This window comes from Zootermopsis nevadensis, unplaced genomic scaffold, assembly GCF_977971745.1.
Source record: "Zootermopsis nevadensis isolate Lab colony 2312 unplaced genomic scaffold, Znev_1.0 Znev_ptg000002l, whole genome shotgun sequence".
In the NCBI taxonomy this organism is placed as follows: Eukaryota; Metazoa; Arthropoda; class Insecta; order Blattodea; family Termopsidae; genus Zootermopsis; species Zootermopsis nevadensis.
Genome location: NW_028259134.1, coordinates 9,633,281 through 9,647,800, shown reverse-complemented (window position 1 = coordinate 9,647,800; position 14,520 = coordinate 9,633,281). Strand labels below are relative to the sequence as shown.

Here is a 14,520-nt window from a genome sequence, read left to right as displayed (position 1 = left end):
TTTTGTTGGAATAACTTTTTTGTTGAGTTTCACAAGAAGAAAACTCCGAATCGACATAAAACAAAATCAAATTACCTCCAACAAATTTTGATATAAATGCCTAAAACCTGTGTCAAACCCGACCGTTTTACAGAACACGACTTCCCCATTATGCATTAATTAATGCACATCTACAGAGAACCTTTAGTACAGCGACTAAAACAAAAACAAAATAACTAGATCCCATTCCTATTTATACCAATTTTCAGGATGGCTCACCAAGCACTGTATATGAATAAAGTGATACTTCATCGAAGCGCAATTTCCCACAGAACATCTGCGTGTATAGTTAGCCGTACTCCCAGAGTAAGTACTGTACTCCAATGCAAGTCTATTGCAGCGCTAGTGGCATGATGCCGTGGTTGGCTGTGGCTATTTAGCTGGTTCTAATGAAGATGAGTTCCTGGGTCCCTCCTATTCCTCACACCGCCCAAAAGACACTTCTGTCTATACACCCGACCTCCGCCTATCTGCAAAAGCCTGTAATAGTTGTGAGATTGTGTTGAAGCAGAGGAAGAAAAGGGATTTGACATGGCTCTTGTATACAGTCGCATTATAACTTTTCAGCTTCAAAAGAAAGGAGTTAGAGTGAAAATGGGAATAGGGCCCTGCTCTTACATACTTAGAACCCAAATTGCCTTTTCTGTCTCGCACTGCTTCATATGAGCGTGTATTAAACATGTAGATCTAATGTCTCTTTTAAAGAACTTGAGGCTTTTGAATAGTAAAACTAGAAAATTGGTAAAGGAATACCTATCTACAAAATAACAAAAGTTGGTTGGTCAATATTTGCTGTTGTTAATGGATTTTGGGCTTTATGTGATAATATTTATAATCGTGTGTTCTAAAAACCATTGCCATGGTATGTTGGTTATTTGCTGTTAAGGGATTTTGGGCTCATGGAATAATATTATAATAATGATAATGCTTTAAAAGGAGAAATACTCTTCACAGTTAATTATATTCTGGATATATAAAAATGTAAATAATGTTCATATTATTTCTTACATAACACTTGATAATTTTATATGCTGTTTTCTGGAAATAATGGTCAGAGACAAAATATTGTTCATTTATCCATTGACTTCTGGGCACATGTACTTCTATACAACGCGTCAAAACATATGTTTATTTGTTAATATTTCACGTCTTTCGTAATTAAGCAAAAATAAGTAATTATTTTAATTTTCATATGCTGGTTTGTCACACTATTCAATAAAAGTAATACGCACGAATTTACTGTCATTCTTGAATCTTTACGGAAAATTTTCCATAAATCTTATAATGCGGTACATACAGATTTATTACTACATCTGTAGCAAAGCAGAGTTTTATTACTGGATTTTCCACTGTTTACGATCACTGAGCCGAAAAACATAAAGTGTAACGTAGCTAATATATAACTCTCTCTACCTAAACACTTAGAAATAATCGTATTCGCCGTGAGAAACAGAAATTTTGGTTTGGTTAAAATCAGAAATCAAAAACATGAAGACTTATGTGCATTTTTAGCAAAACTCACTGAAAAAGAATAGTTGACATAGAGTAAACCAATTGCTGATCAACTATACGATAGAAATATTTACAATCTGATACTCTGCAATTGCAAAATATTTTGCATTTAAATTGCATTATGACTCTTAACGAACTGCCCAAATTAAGCCTATGTAGTTTGCATTTGAATTAAGTATTGAAGAATGGAAGGATATTTAAAGAATCGGTTCTGACCTGTTTTAAGATACTCTTACAGCATGAGACTAGAGCAGTGTTTCTCAACCTTTTTGCCCTTGCGGAACCCTTGAAATAATATTCATGTCTCAGGGAACCCCTACATAAAAATTATTATATATCATTATTGATATCTTTCTTTCTTTTTTATAAACTTAAAGTTCATAAGGAAAACTTAATATATTTTTTCTGATAGCTGGTTTACGCAAAAAATTACTTACGTTTTTCTCAAGTTTATTGACAATACAAAAAAACTGAAATCGAACTGCCTGTTCAAGAGACCTCATACGGAGGTTTTCATTCACACAAAGAATTTACATAAATAACCAATATCGTATATAACACATATAAACAGAACGAAAACAGATAATAACTACTACAATAACTAAATCGTTTATTGGCAATGTTAAAAAGGCATAAGATAGATCAAAGTAAAATGTCATATGAACAAATATATGTGTCAAGGAAATGTTATTTTTGAAGCCAATTTAAATAACAAAATTTACTTGAGTCACTCGATGATACGTGAATCCACCACGTAGAGCTCCTGTACACTAACCACTAAAGGCGGTATCACGCTGGCGCCGTATAGACGTCGCTAAATATATTTCTTATAATTATTATATTTCTAAATGACATAACAGGTTGAAGACTTTATTATAATACCCAAGAATTTTCCGAGAATATGTCGTACGTGTATAGTAAAATTACGAATATGAAATTAAACATAAAAATGACTCAAAAATACATTTACATATGATTAGCCTATTCATCACTATTTCTCGCGTAACCCTAAGGTTCCGGGGAACCCCGGTTGAGAAACGCTGGACTAGAGGGACTAGGAGTGCCAAGTGTTAACAGTTTAGACCGAGTTAATTCACTGTTGCACGCAGCTATTGAGGTTTCTGCTCCTTCGCCTCTTCACGGCTCGTTGCGATACTGACATCTGACGACTAGTGAGGAGTTGGCTTGGCCCAGAGTACAGGGGAGGATCACGGAGATCAGAGGGTGTGCACCCTCTCACTCTCTGCTGAAAGTCAATGGCTCGTAACGCCATGCTTGGAACTTTCTACTTGCACGGAATGGGGGAATATCATGAGTGTTGCTGATGAACGAACACACTCTTCAAACTGATGTTTTTGTACAAACGAAGGCATAACATTAACGTATCACAAGAAGGCCGTGTTTGTGTGTGTCTGTCCATTACTTTCAGATCAAAAATTCCTCGAGGAATTTCGACTAAATTTGGTATTGATGGCTCAAACACAAAGCGAATGCTGACCTTCGGTTTTCGCAGCGGAAGTTAAATGTGTAACCATATTATACTGAAGAATTTACAACGTTTCGGCAAACACTGCAATTGACATCATCAAGGTGAAGCAAAGATATATTTGGGGGAGGGGGTAGGAAGCTTCTGTATATCAGGCAGTGAGTGGCGAATGGGATGCGAAGGACCTGATTGGCAGAACAGAGGAGCAGGAGCTATCCAAGTTAAGAGAAGATCATTTTCTTCACCTCTTCTGTTCCGCTAACTTCCTTCTCAAACGAACCCCCCTAAAATCAGTTCTTCCACCATCGCTTTCCATCTATTTATTAGCTTCTATTCCGGCACCTTTGCTCCTATCTTCATGTCGTCAAGAGAAAGAGAGAAAATAAGTGAGATTTTCTGAGAACCACACCAGTACAAAACACTTACCCCATCACCTCTTTCGTAAATACTTTGTCTCGTTTCAACATTTCCTTTCTAAACATGTGGTCACTGGGACTTCTCAAATCGTCTCTTTTCCTAACCACGGGGACGACAGAAACGTTACTCCTTTATTTATTTCTGCATGGACTGTATAGAGTTTCTTCAGCGTCGACTGGGAGATACGAGGACGAATGCTTGAGGTAAGGCGGAGGACGGGGTACAGACCGTGGTTAATGGCTAAATGAAAAGAAAATCTAATTCTACATTACGATGTAACCATATCCGGGAACTGAACCAGGGAACCCTCTAAATTCAAGCATTGACAGGAGCGCCGATCTACAAATTTAAGAATTGATAAAAAGCAACTCCATGAGGCAGAGTCTTCCTTGACAAACAAACTTACCTAGTCAAGAAATTTTCCGCCTTTTACAAAACCCGTGTTCATGAAAGCCTTCCAACGGTCTGAATTCTAAGCCAGATTAATTAAATTCACACCTTACCACCAGATATCTTGAATATTAATTTTAATATTATCTTCCCTTCTACGACGTATCATCTCCCCCATGCACGCTACATGCCCTGTCCATCTCATCCTCCTTAATTTGGTCATGTATGATGTCGTATAAAACTAACGATGTCAAAACGTACTTGTTGTTCCTGATGTGGGAATTCTGACTTCAATTATCGCGTGCGAAACATTTTGACCCACAAGGGGCACTATCGAATTGCGTGAGGATAATTAACTCATAAATGTACTTTGACGGCAAAGGAACGTCTGACAATTTTAATGCATTAGTTACTTTTATTGCTGTGAAACGTCACCGAATAAAAATATAAATCTATTACTTACAGCGGAACAGATTTAATAAAGTTTATTTATAGATTCAGAAGTTTTGCGACAGAGTTCGAGTCATTATTTTAACAAATTTAATTTAGTTGGTACTGATATTTTAAGTACACAAAATAACGTTGACCTGGTAATCCAAAGATTTGAAGTTGATTATTTTACAAGTGCAGTGCACTGAATTTTTCATTCTTTTCTGTTGTCGTTGGGACAGTCTACAGGCCTCTGTAGAAAACTCGGTGCATCTCATTTCGCAGTTATGTTTCCTTGTGTACATACACAACTGGTTAAGTAAAATAATAAAAGACATAAACCCGACTGGGCGGTGTCTAGTGCAGCGCCACGTGCAGCCATGTTCTTCTGTCACGTAGTACGCCAGCTTTATACTGGGGGTCATGCAGGGACATGGAATGCAGGTGTCTAGTTCTCGGATGGAAGCTTCTATAGAATCCTGAGGGAGACACGGAGAGCAGATTGTTTGCAATAACCTCTTAGAAAACACAGACCGCTCTAAAATGTAACAAAAAAGTTTTATTATACACTATACGAAATAAACCATGTGACTTGCAGTAACAATCGGGAGGTTAGAACTGACACTTCGTTCTCCTCTCAAGTAATTACTGGGATAACACATCTACATTAAAACAAGTCACCGACACTCCCTTCCACATCTACTCCAATTCAACATCAAAAACATCGTGTTATTCGACGATGTATATTATCATGAGCAGTTGAGGAGCGCCGTTAAATATAAATATGAACTTTGTAAAATGCCTGCTCGTAATCTCGTCAACCTTACTGGTACAACATTGCTTCAGATCGCTTTCAGGCTGTTTAAGAGAGTTACCAGGGAGTGCAGGGCTTGTCTCATTGCCTACATGTCCAGACCAGTTTTGAGACTCATCAAGCCTCTTGTTCAAATGGTACTGGGGGCAGAGCTACCGGAGTGGAAAGTTGATCATTTTCCTTTCTCGTAACAAGTTCGGAAAATATATTCCGTACCGGAATACAAATAATATCGTCATGCCAAGTGCATTTAAATGTAGCAAATCCGCTTTGTTAGATAGTTATCACTTTGGACACCAGAAAGCAGCACCTCAATGTCCGTATCATCAGTCATTTTGTTATCACCACTCATAGGACAATCAAAAGCACAGTTTTGAGGTCGTGCGGAATAGCACAACCTCCACATCAAATTCTATCAAAATTCATCCAGAGATTCGCGAGGTGATTCTATTGGACAGACGGACGGATGGATGGACGGTCAGACACGGCAAGAGTGTAATATTCTCTCTATGCGCTTCGTGCAAAGAATAACTGCTGTTAATCTGAGAATTTTACAAAACACCAAATGCTATCTGTATGCAAAATGTAGAGTTACTACCGAACATCTAAGGCAGGTTGTACGAACGTATTGAACTTTAAAGTTTTAAAGAGATGGACGAAACATGATAAAGAAGTAAAATGGGTTTACTATATATAACTGGAAGCGTGGGAACCGTTAAAAAAAATTCTCTCACACACTGTTATCTGTCTGACGTCACTCATTCTTCTGTTGTTGCGAGCCTAGTAAAATGGAAGTGTCCTTGGTAGATGTGTACAGAGCGATAATCAATTTTCATTGACTTATTTTATTTAGTGTTGTGTCTGACGACAGGTCCATATGAACAGGATCCTTCCATCCTTTTCTCGGACTGAGACCTGTTTATATACGTTCTTTGCAGATGATCCAGAAGTGGTTTGCCATTGCCTTCTTCTGTGTGTGAATGGAGTAATTGTTGGGGTGCCACGGAGAAACCGGGGAAGCCCCCGGAGGAAAACTCCGTGTTGCCTAGACCACGGCCTTGCCCAACACAAGTTATAAATTCGGGCACCGCCGGGAATCGAACCCGAGACCCCAGGATTACGAGGCCAGCGTTCTAACCGCTAGCCTTTTTATTGACATCTGTGCTTAAAGTGAATAGTACTCTGCCTGTATTGGACTGAATTCTTTAAAATTTATACAGCACAGACTGTTTTGTGAAGATGGTAATGAAACGTCGCCTTCCAGAGAAGAAGAGAAATTTCTTATTAGGTCGAGGCTATCAAATTCTCAAGTCGGACATTGCTGTCATGAACTGTCAATATGCTATAACGCAGCCAAATATTTGTTTTATTGTCTGTTATTTGGTTTTGAGCTCAGAACAAATGTGCTACAAGAAATATATCTTCCTCACTAATTTCAACTTCTGAGTTTCACACACACGCACACAAAAATTCAGTTAGAAGATAGATAAATGCACGCAGAGACACAGAAGCGTCTTGTTTCAAACTAACAACATTCTCCTACCCCAGTTAGGGTATGTACTTAAATATACAAGGGCTAAAGGAAGAAGTGGCATGTGGCATAACCCTACTCCTGGCAAGGTGGAATTAGTTTTAATCTTTCAAGAAGGCGGGTGAATCGTTTCGCTTAAGCAAGAAGAGGATAATTCTGTTTGTGCGCCTTCTTAAGGGCCCTAGAGGGTTAAAGAGGAAGTGCGTTCGGGGGAAGCCGCAGACTGGTGTGGTCGAACGCAGTGTCCGGGAACCGCAGACAGCGCACCAGATCGGCGGCTCACAGCGCGGTTTAAATAAGCAGGTGTAAGAGTTTACATTTGGTGAGATTTCAGGTTCTAACGTCGTCGAGTATGAAGATTACTGTTTTCTGGGATGTAGCGCCTTACGGTCCGGTAGAAGTTTGCTGACGATTCAAGAGTGATTTCTAATCCAATCCATATTGTCATACCCTATTTTTTTAAGGTTTACTTTAGCGCTGTTCCTTTATTCATGTATAGTCTCCGGAGTGATGTCACCATTCAGGTTTTTCGTTTAAAATTTCGTATGCATTTTGTATTTCCCACATGACTACTAGAGTTTTCGCCAGTTCCGGCTTCCTTCGTTTGTTCTCTCTAATAATGTTTTGATAAAACTACAAATTTTGCTTTGTTATGTAATTTTCTCCACAGTTCTCTTATTTCCTGTGTCTCACGTATGGATATTCCTCTTATATGCTCTGGAATATTCTCAATCTAAGTGAGATTTCAGGTTCTCACGGCTCAGATTATGAAATGGTTATCTTCTGGATTGTTGCGTCGTGAAGTTCTGTAGCAGTTCACCGATGTTTCTGGGGCTTGCTGCGTGCATTACAAGGGCGACCACCCTCATTCATCTTAATTCTCAGTCTAGATTCTTCATTGAGAAGAGGCGACAGATTTTAACTCCTCTGTTCCATAATCCATATTATATAGGCAAATACACAGAGGCTTTGTGGCAAAAATCAAACCCGTTTTTTGTAGTTACAACCAGAATTGGACATTACATAGTCTATGTTTCTGTCCCTGGTAAATTAATATGCACTTCGAAGTTTTTGATTGATAAAGGAGTCTTCAAATAAAATCTTCTATCTTTTGGAATATCCAGAAGTCAAACATGACTGTTTCAGGTCTCGTTCGTCACTATATCAGCCTATAAAATTGAACGAGTGTCGTTAAATAACGTAAAATCAATATAAGTAACTTCAGATTATGTAATAGTGTTTTCGTAATAATAATCTGGTATAGAGGCGTAATTCAAGCGAAAACAATGCAGCCTGCATGAATACATATGGCGGTGGGTGCCGGATAGTGGCTTCAATCGACTCCAGTAAGTTGGCTGGGGGGCTATTTGCTCTTTTCCAATCGCTTCGACCAGTGGACTGCGAAATTGAAGCTGTAGGCAGACATACTGCTGCCGTTGTAGAATCGTACGTAGGTCGTTGTCGATACACGCCATGATGAACTCCAAGTACAGTTGGGAACATAAAATAACTAGATATCAGGGAGAAATAGCGGGAAACATGCAGAATGTTAAAACACTTTGAGGAAATGCCATTTTGGAGATGAGACAAAACTATATGTACCGCAGTAGTAGTAAATAAGAAAGAAGTTTTGATTCTGATTCGTTGTTGCAATAGCTTGTTTGTTCGCTTTATTTCTATTTATTTCTGCCATTCTTTTTAATTTTATATTTATTTCGATAACGACTTAATTTTATTCACCATTTTATCAGCCTACTTCTACTGCACTTACATGGAAATAAGTGTCAATCTCCAGAACTGTACAATTTTCATTGAAGAAATTTACCCCAGTCAGGGAAACATCGATGCGTGTAATACCCGAGTATGACTGAAATAATCCGCCGACGTTAGTAATTCAGAAAATGTTGTTATTCTTGCATCTCTTTCGTTCTTCGTGCCGCAGAAAATATAGGCCTATTTTATGCGTTCTTTACACAACAGTACACAACTGTACATTCATTTATGAAGATGTGATTGGACATATGTATGTTTTAATTTCAATACTACTGTGCTGTTTTACATTACGTTTGATTATGAGGAGTATACAGTGAATTTTGAACCTATTGCTGCTGCTCAAACTAATTTACACGAAGCTCAAAGTAAAATTGATTAAATTACTCAAAACGGCTTATCATACAAAGAATTCAGTACATAACATAAAATGTATATCTAATAAGCCTTTTCATTTGCGCCAGAATTATCTGCCTTTCGTTATGACATATTTTAGTTTCCAACGATTTAACATTGTCTGTTGAAATTAAAATTCCTTGTGCTTCTGCTACGCGATATGCAGTGTAAGGTTTTAGACAAATCGGAATACGTCTACAATAGTTATTCAATCCGAATATTGTATTGATTTCTGGGAACATTTTTGGTATCTGTTGTCGAAAACTTCGAAGTCGTACTTAACATGTTTCCAGAAGGTGACCAAATCTACTACTGCTATTACTCGACACCTCTTCTTTGTGTACTAAAGGAGAGGAGCGGATAATTCTTTAATCCGACCGACACGTTCTGGATATAGTACCAGAAAAAGCAACTTCTGCTTAAGGAGAAAATCGAATGATATAATTTTACTTACGTGTTCTTCAATAATGTTGTGGTTTTAAATCATTTAATAAATCAAATAACAGGCTCTAAATGAAATATATAGAACTCTGTTTTAATTGTATTTACCTCTGTGCTGGAGATAATTTTATATTGGCATAAGTCTCTGAGAAGAGGTATGAAAACCCAGATGTAATTTAAATTTTCTAGTTTATGGCTACGATCGTACTTTTCTCTTCAGGCCTTTTGTACATGTTTTTTTATTTAATCTGCCATCCATAAAATAAATTATATACTCGGAAAAATAAAAACAGAGATTTTGATAGAAATACTTTTTGAAGTATTTAATACACCTATTTAAAATCTGCGTGAATTATAAAATTGTGAATATGAAAGTCCAGTGAGACCCAATCTAGATTCGATTTCATGCGTCTTTTCATCATGGTAACATAAACCACAGATTAAATTGACTGATTATAAATAACATATATTTTAGCGGTTCTTTCAGTAGGCCCTGTACATCTGTGACGTCTGTTCTCAGTCTTGCGAATAGTTACTGGTCGTTTAAAAGTATTTGAATTGCAGACTTTTTCTCGCGAGGATCTCCGACCTTGAGAAGTATTGGGTGAATTTATTCTTGTGGAAAATTAAATACAAATTCCATTAGAACCGGATTCATGGACAGAAAGTCTATTATGAAACAGCTCACCTACCTCTCTTCGTCCTCTGCCTTTACTTCCCGAGCTTGAAGCCATTCTTTTCCGATACGCAATCCTGAACTGAGTCACACTGCATTACGTATAATAGGTGTAGTCTGTCCGTTGGTCGATGAACAGCATCTGAAATATAGCAAAATGACATGACCACGCTTCTTCAACTTGGGAAAATACTATTTAGTGTCACACAGAATGATCTCATAACTCGGTATAATGAGAAAAAGCTAGAGGCGCGTCGAATAAAGTGTCAGAGAACAAAAGCTCAAAGGCATAAAACACTTAGTACACAGAAAAAAGCGAATTTCTGTTCCTTAAAAAAGCACAGAATTTTACATAAATCGTAAATCTGTCTCGACAATTTTCTTTAAGATCCTCAATGGTGTGAGCCAGATAATGAGTTCTGGAAATAAATTCCTGTCCGTCTTTCATTACATGTTTAATTATTTGTGAAGTTATCAAAGACTACACGTGAATAATTACAAATTTTATTTATTGATTTCTGTACATAATCTCCATTGCCACATTCTACATTGCTACTTTTGTCAGACAGGAACTATAAAGTTTTGAATTGTTATCATATACTAACAGGGTGATTATCACCCTTATGATGGAGGCAAAAAGCACTTTTTAAAAGTCAGTATACGTCTACCAGAGTACACAACGCAATCCAGAAGACAAACATACATTTTCTCTTTTAACCTCAAAAGATGTCTTATAACCTCTGCAGATGACACAATATCGTTAAATAGCCAATTGTCTACTGAATTCTTCCTATGTATACTGCAGGTCTATATACATGGGTTGTTACAGATTTTCTTATGCTTATTTTGACTATATACGGGACTATAAATGCATTAAGTCTCATATTAATTCTTTATGACTCATACGATTTGAACAACATAATTTTAATGCGATCTGTAGTTTCACCTTAGAAATATCTGACGCACTGCGACAATAAAAGTACAAACATAAATTGAATGAGTTGTGTGGGTAAGAGACAACGATCCATAACGCAAGAGTTTAACTGCTTCTGTTAATTGCAAGTTTCCCCTTGCAATAAAGGCCGTTTAATTTCTGAACTCGTTTTGACAAATACCGAAACATAAAGTCTTACATGTTCACAATGACAGTTAGTTCTCAAATTTAAATTACTTTAGATGTAATTGACATAAGTATTTCGTGTCGTCATTTATAATAATGCTAGGTTTCTTTATGCTGTTGCAGTTAACTCGAAGAGAGAGGTACTTTCTTACAAACACCAAGTTCTGGGAATAAGTTTTACGCTCCATTTTCATGCGGAGGAATAATAACATGAAAATGTATATCTTCGTTACACAAAGCATGATTTCCACAATGCTCCAATTACATGAAGATTGCTATAGGTTAGGCTTAACTAATTTTAACAGTTTTTAACTTTGAAACTTTCATCTTACAAATAAAGATTCGCATATTTATAATTCCAAGTGCCATACTTCCACCTTCATCATACATCGTCATCAATTATCTTAATGAACAGAAACCTATAATTATTGTGGTTGCCGCTTTGAAACTGTAATCTTTACAAAAATTAGTTCACAAACGTGGCAATTTCCCTTAAAAGCTGTTATAATTATGTAACATAAAATTTCAAATTACTTAAAATAAATTGCGCTAAAAAACACAATCATCGTATTACTGTTGAAAGGGACTAGCAAGGAGTTTTGATTAAAACTCATAAATTCTGCTTTTCTATTTAACATATCTGTGGTCCTACAAATCTTCAGTTCTTGTGTTATTACGTAATGTTAATTCATGGCTCAGCAATAGAATGTAACTTAGCTCATTGGTCTTCGTGTTGGGGTAGTGTGTGTAGAAAGCCGGTATTATTGTTGGACAACCCAACCCCAATTGATGTCTTGGAGCAATCATGTGTTTCAGAAATCATTATAGAAAGTCCTTTGTCTGCGTGTTATCTTATAGATCACATTAACAGCAACATGTATAAAAGCTATAAACATTAGAACTTGTCAAAGCTTCCCCCGATCTTTTTACATATTCCTAGTCATATAACTACAATGCAACACTAAAAGGACGTTATAAATGGGACAGATTCTATACTTTTATGACCTAGGCTACACCCCCTCCACACACCCTCACTGCAGCAATCACTTTACTATCAATTCTGTTAAATGCCAAATTTTATGAGTCCTGTAAGGTTAATATAAGCTATAAATGTTTGCATGGATAACGCACTACTACGCCGTAAATCTGAACCTCGGCCCTTTACAGTACTACTGTGTTTCAGAACATCCCCTCAACTCTCAAAACTCCCACCCTTCGGGCGTGATGTGAATAATCCTGCTTCTAACCAGTGTACCTGGTTCGACGCTCGGTAAACTTTTATTTCTTGATCCTAGGTTGACGAACCGGTCTTGTCATGTGATCACTGACCTTCAGGCGGATCCAAGCAACACCTGATTCAGGGCCAGAACGCTATATAAACACAGATAGTCCTCAGTGTATAGTAAATAGCTTAATTCTTTTATGAACACTTGAGTCTTTATGTTAACTAAATTGTTATTAATAACATAAATGATAATAAACTCTTAAAAACATAGACGCATGAAACATAATTCTTCCAGTCCTACCGTATCCAAGTGGTCTCAGATGTGTTGTGCGCATGATCTTCAGATCGCGAACACTCAAGGCCCCGAGTTCGAACCACACCTACAGCATGTATGACAACGCTTTTCAACATCGCGAATAACACTGTACTAGTCTTCGAATTTATTCGGAAATGGCGAATACTCTTGATTAGTAAGATTGTGAGTGAACATATGTTAAGAACATCGTATAATAACGCAGAAGAAAAGGCACATCTATTGCCAAACACCAGGCCTAATACCCTTTATTTAACACGTCTTGAATTTGCCGATGTAAAACCGTCATCTTCGGGGCGAAAGCCTTTCCGGAGGGGACTTAACTGGCGTCTGGTCAGTCAACTTAATATCACACTAAATTAGGGTGGTAAAGCATAACCTATCAGAAAGTACCTGAGCGAATTCGATAATGAGCAGGGTCAGTAGTAATCCCTGAAGGAGAAATGAGGTACCCCCAAAACAGGAAAGGTGATGTGTTTACTCCATTCCGTATGATGACCTTGTATTCCAGCTTAACCTTCCTCACGTAGTACGGATTCGGAAGTATTCAATCCACCATAACAAGACAGCAAAGACAGATTAACAACAATAATCAATTTAAGAAAACAAATAAATAAGTACAGTAACAGATTACCTTGAGTTGATTGAGTCCTAAACACCACACTCTATACTACCGCGGGGCAGACACTCACTCGTACTGGCACTCATATGACTTAAGAAAACAACAGAAGATCAGGGCGCAGTCTAACGAGAAAATAATGAAGGTTGGGAACAGGTTGATAGGGAAGGATATGTCACACTAATCGACCCGTTGTATAAAGTGTCTTCATTTTTTTCATCCACGTATTAGGCCCTCTAATCTGTTGCGATACATAATTAATGTTGAAAATCAATCTTTAGACATTTGAAAGGAACTGTTGTCGCCCATTAAAAAACCTCATTCATGAACAGGACAAAATCAACAAACAAAATGAAAACATAAATCAATGTTCTGTATTCGATCCCAGTCCCCTGATTTTATTGATTCAAAATATTCATTATAGTCTTCACAAAATCTCAAACTTTTAACTATTCCGATCGATCTGAATTCAATGTCCAGGTCTGCATCCTGTTTCCGGAATACTTATTTTATGAATGGACTTCCGTGTAACCTCAGTTCTTTCAAGTTAACTCCTCCTCTAAGCACATCAAATGTCTGAATTCGGAAAATTATTGCATTATTTGTAGTCACTGGCTCGAGTGTCATTTTATTACCCGTAGTACAATGTGGGAATGTTGTTAACAGGTCACAGGGCAATATGTCGGATTGTGTCCATTAGCTAGAAACAGGGAAAAGTAACAAATTGAACTCCTGACACCTCAAACGCTACAATAAATCCCTGTATGACAAATTAATGTTACTAAAATCTGTTGTCTCAGTGTCGCATGAATTACGAGCGACAAGAACATATTCATGCCTCAGCGGAAGTGAATAACCACATCCATCTTGTAACAGGAATCAAGAACCACAACCCCCAAATTAAAAAACTTGGTATTATACCCGGACGATAGATGCGGATGGTGCAAATCAACAAATTAAACTACTGAACACAGTCTATGATAATTAAATGTTCAAAATTGTTAAGGTAATTTTAGCTTTTTGAAAAATCATGTTGCAAAAAATATTTTTATTAATATATTTAATAATATATTTAATAATTGTAAGCTGTACTAAACTGAAGCAATAATAGCAGACTAAATAATTATTTACAACAAATGAGGTGTACATAACAATCAATAAAGCTTGCCTGCTTGGTGCCAAAATCCATTTAAAAGCCTTACCAAGAAATTGCGGGGAAATAATTAATAAATATGAATTTACCAAGAGAAATTAAAGACGTGTGGGTATTCCAAGAAGCGCTCATTAAGCCAATTGTATGAGCAAGAAGAGAAATCCCGCATACCTTAGTCGTCGGGACGCT

General features: G+C 37.1%; 1 long non-coding RNA gene across 1 annotated transcript; it reads right to left on the bottom strand.

Moving 5' to 3' along the window:
• Positions 1 to 4,303: 4,303 nt before the first annotated feature.
• LOC110836830 (uncharacterized) lies at positions 4,304 to 13,284 on the bottom strand. The gene is made up of 3 exons (XR_002545461.2): positions 13,194 to 13,284; positions 9,918 to 10,043; positions 4,304 to 4,752 (listed from the first exon to the last, which is right to left on the bottom strand). It is a non-coding gene; the product is annotated as an uncharacterized LOC110836830 (long non-coding RNA).
• Positions 13,285 to 14,520: the final 1,236 nt, after the last annotated feature.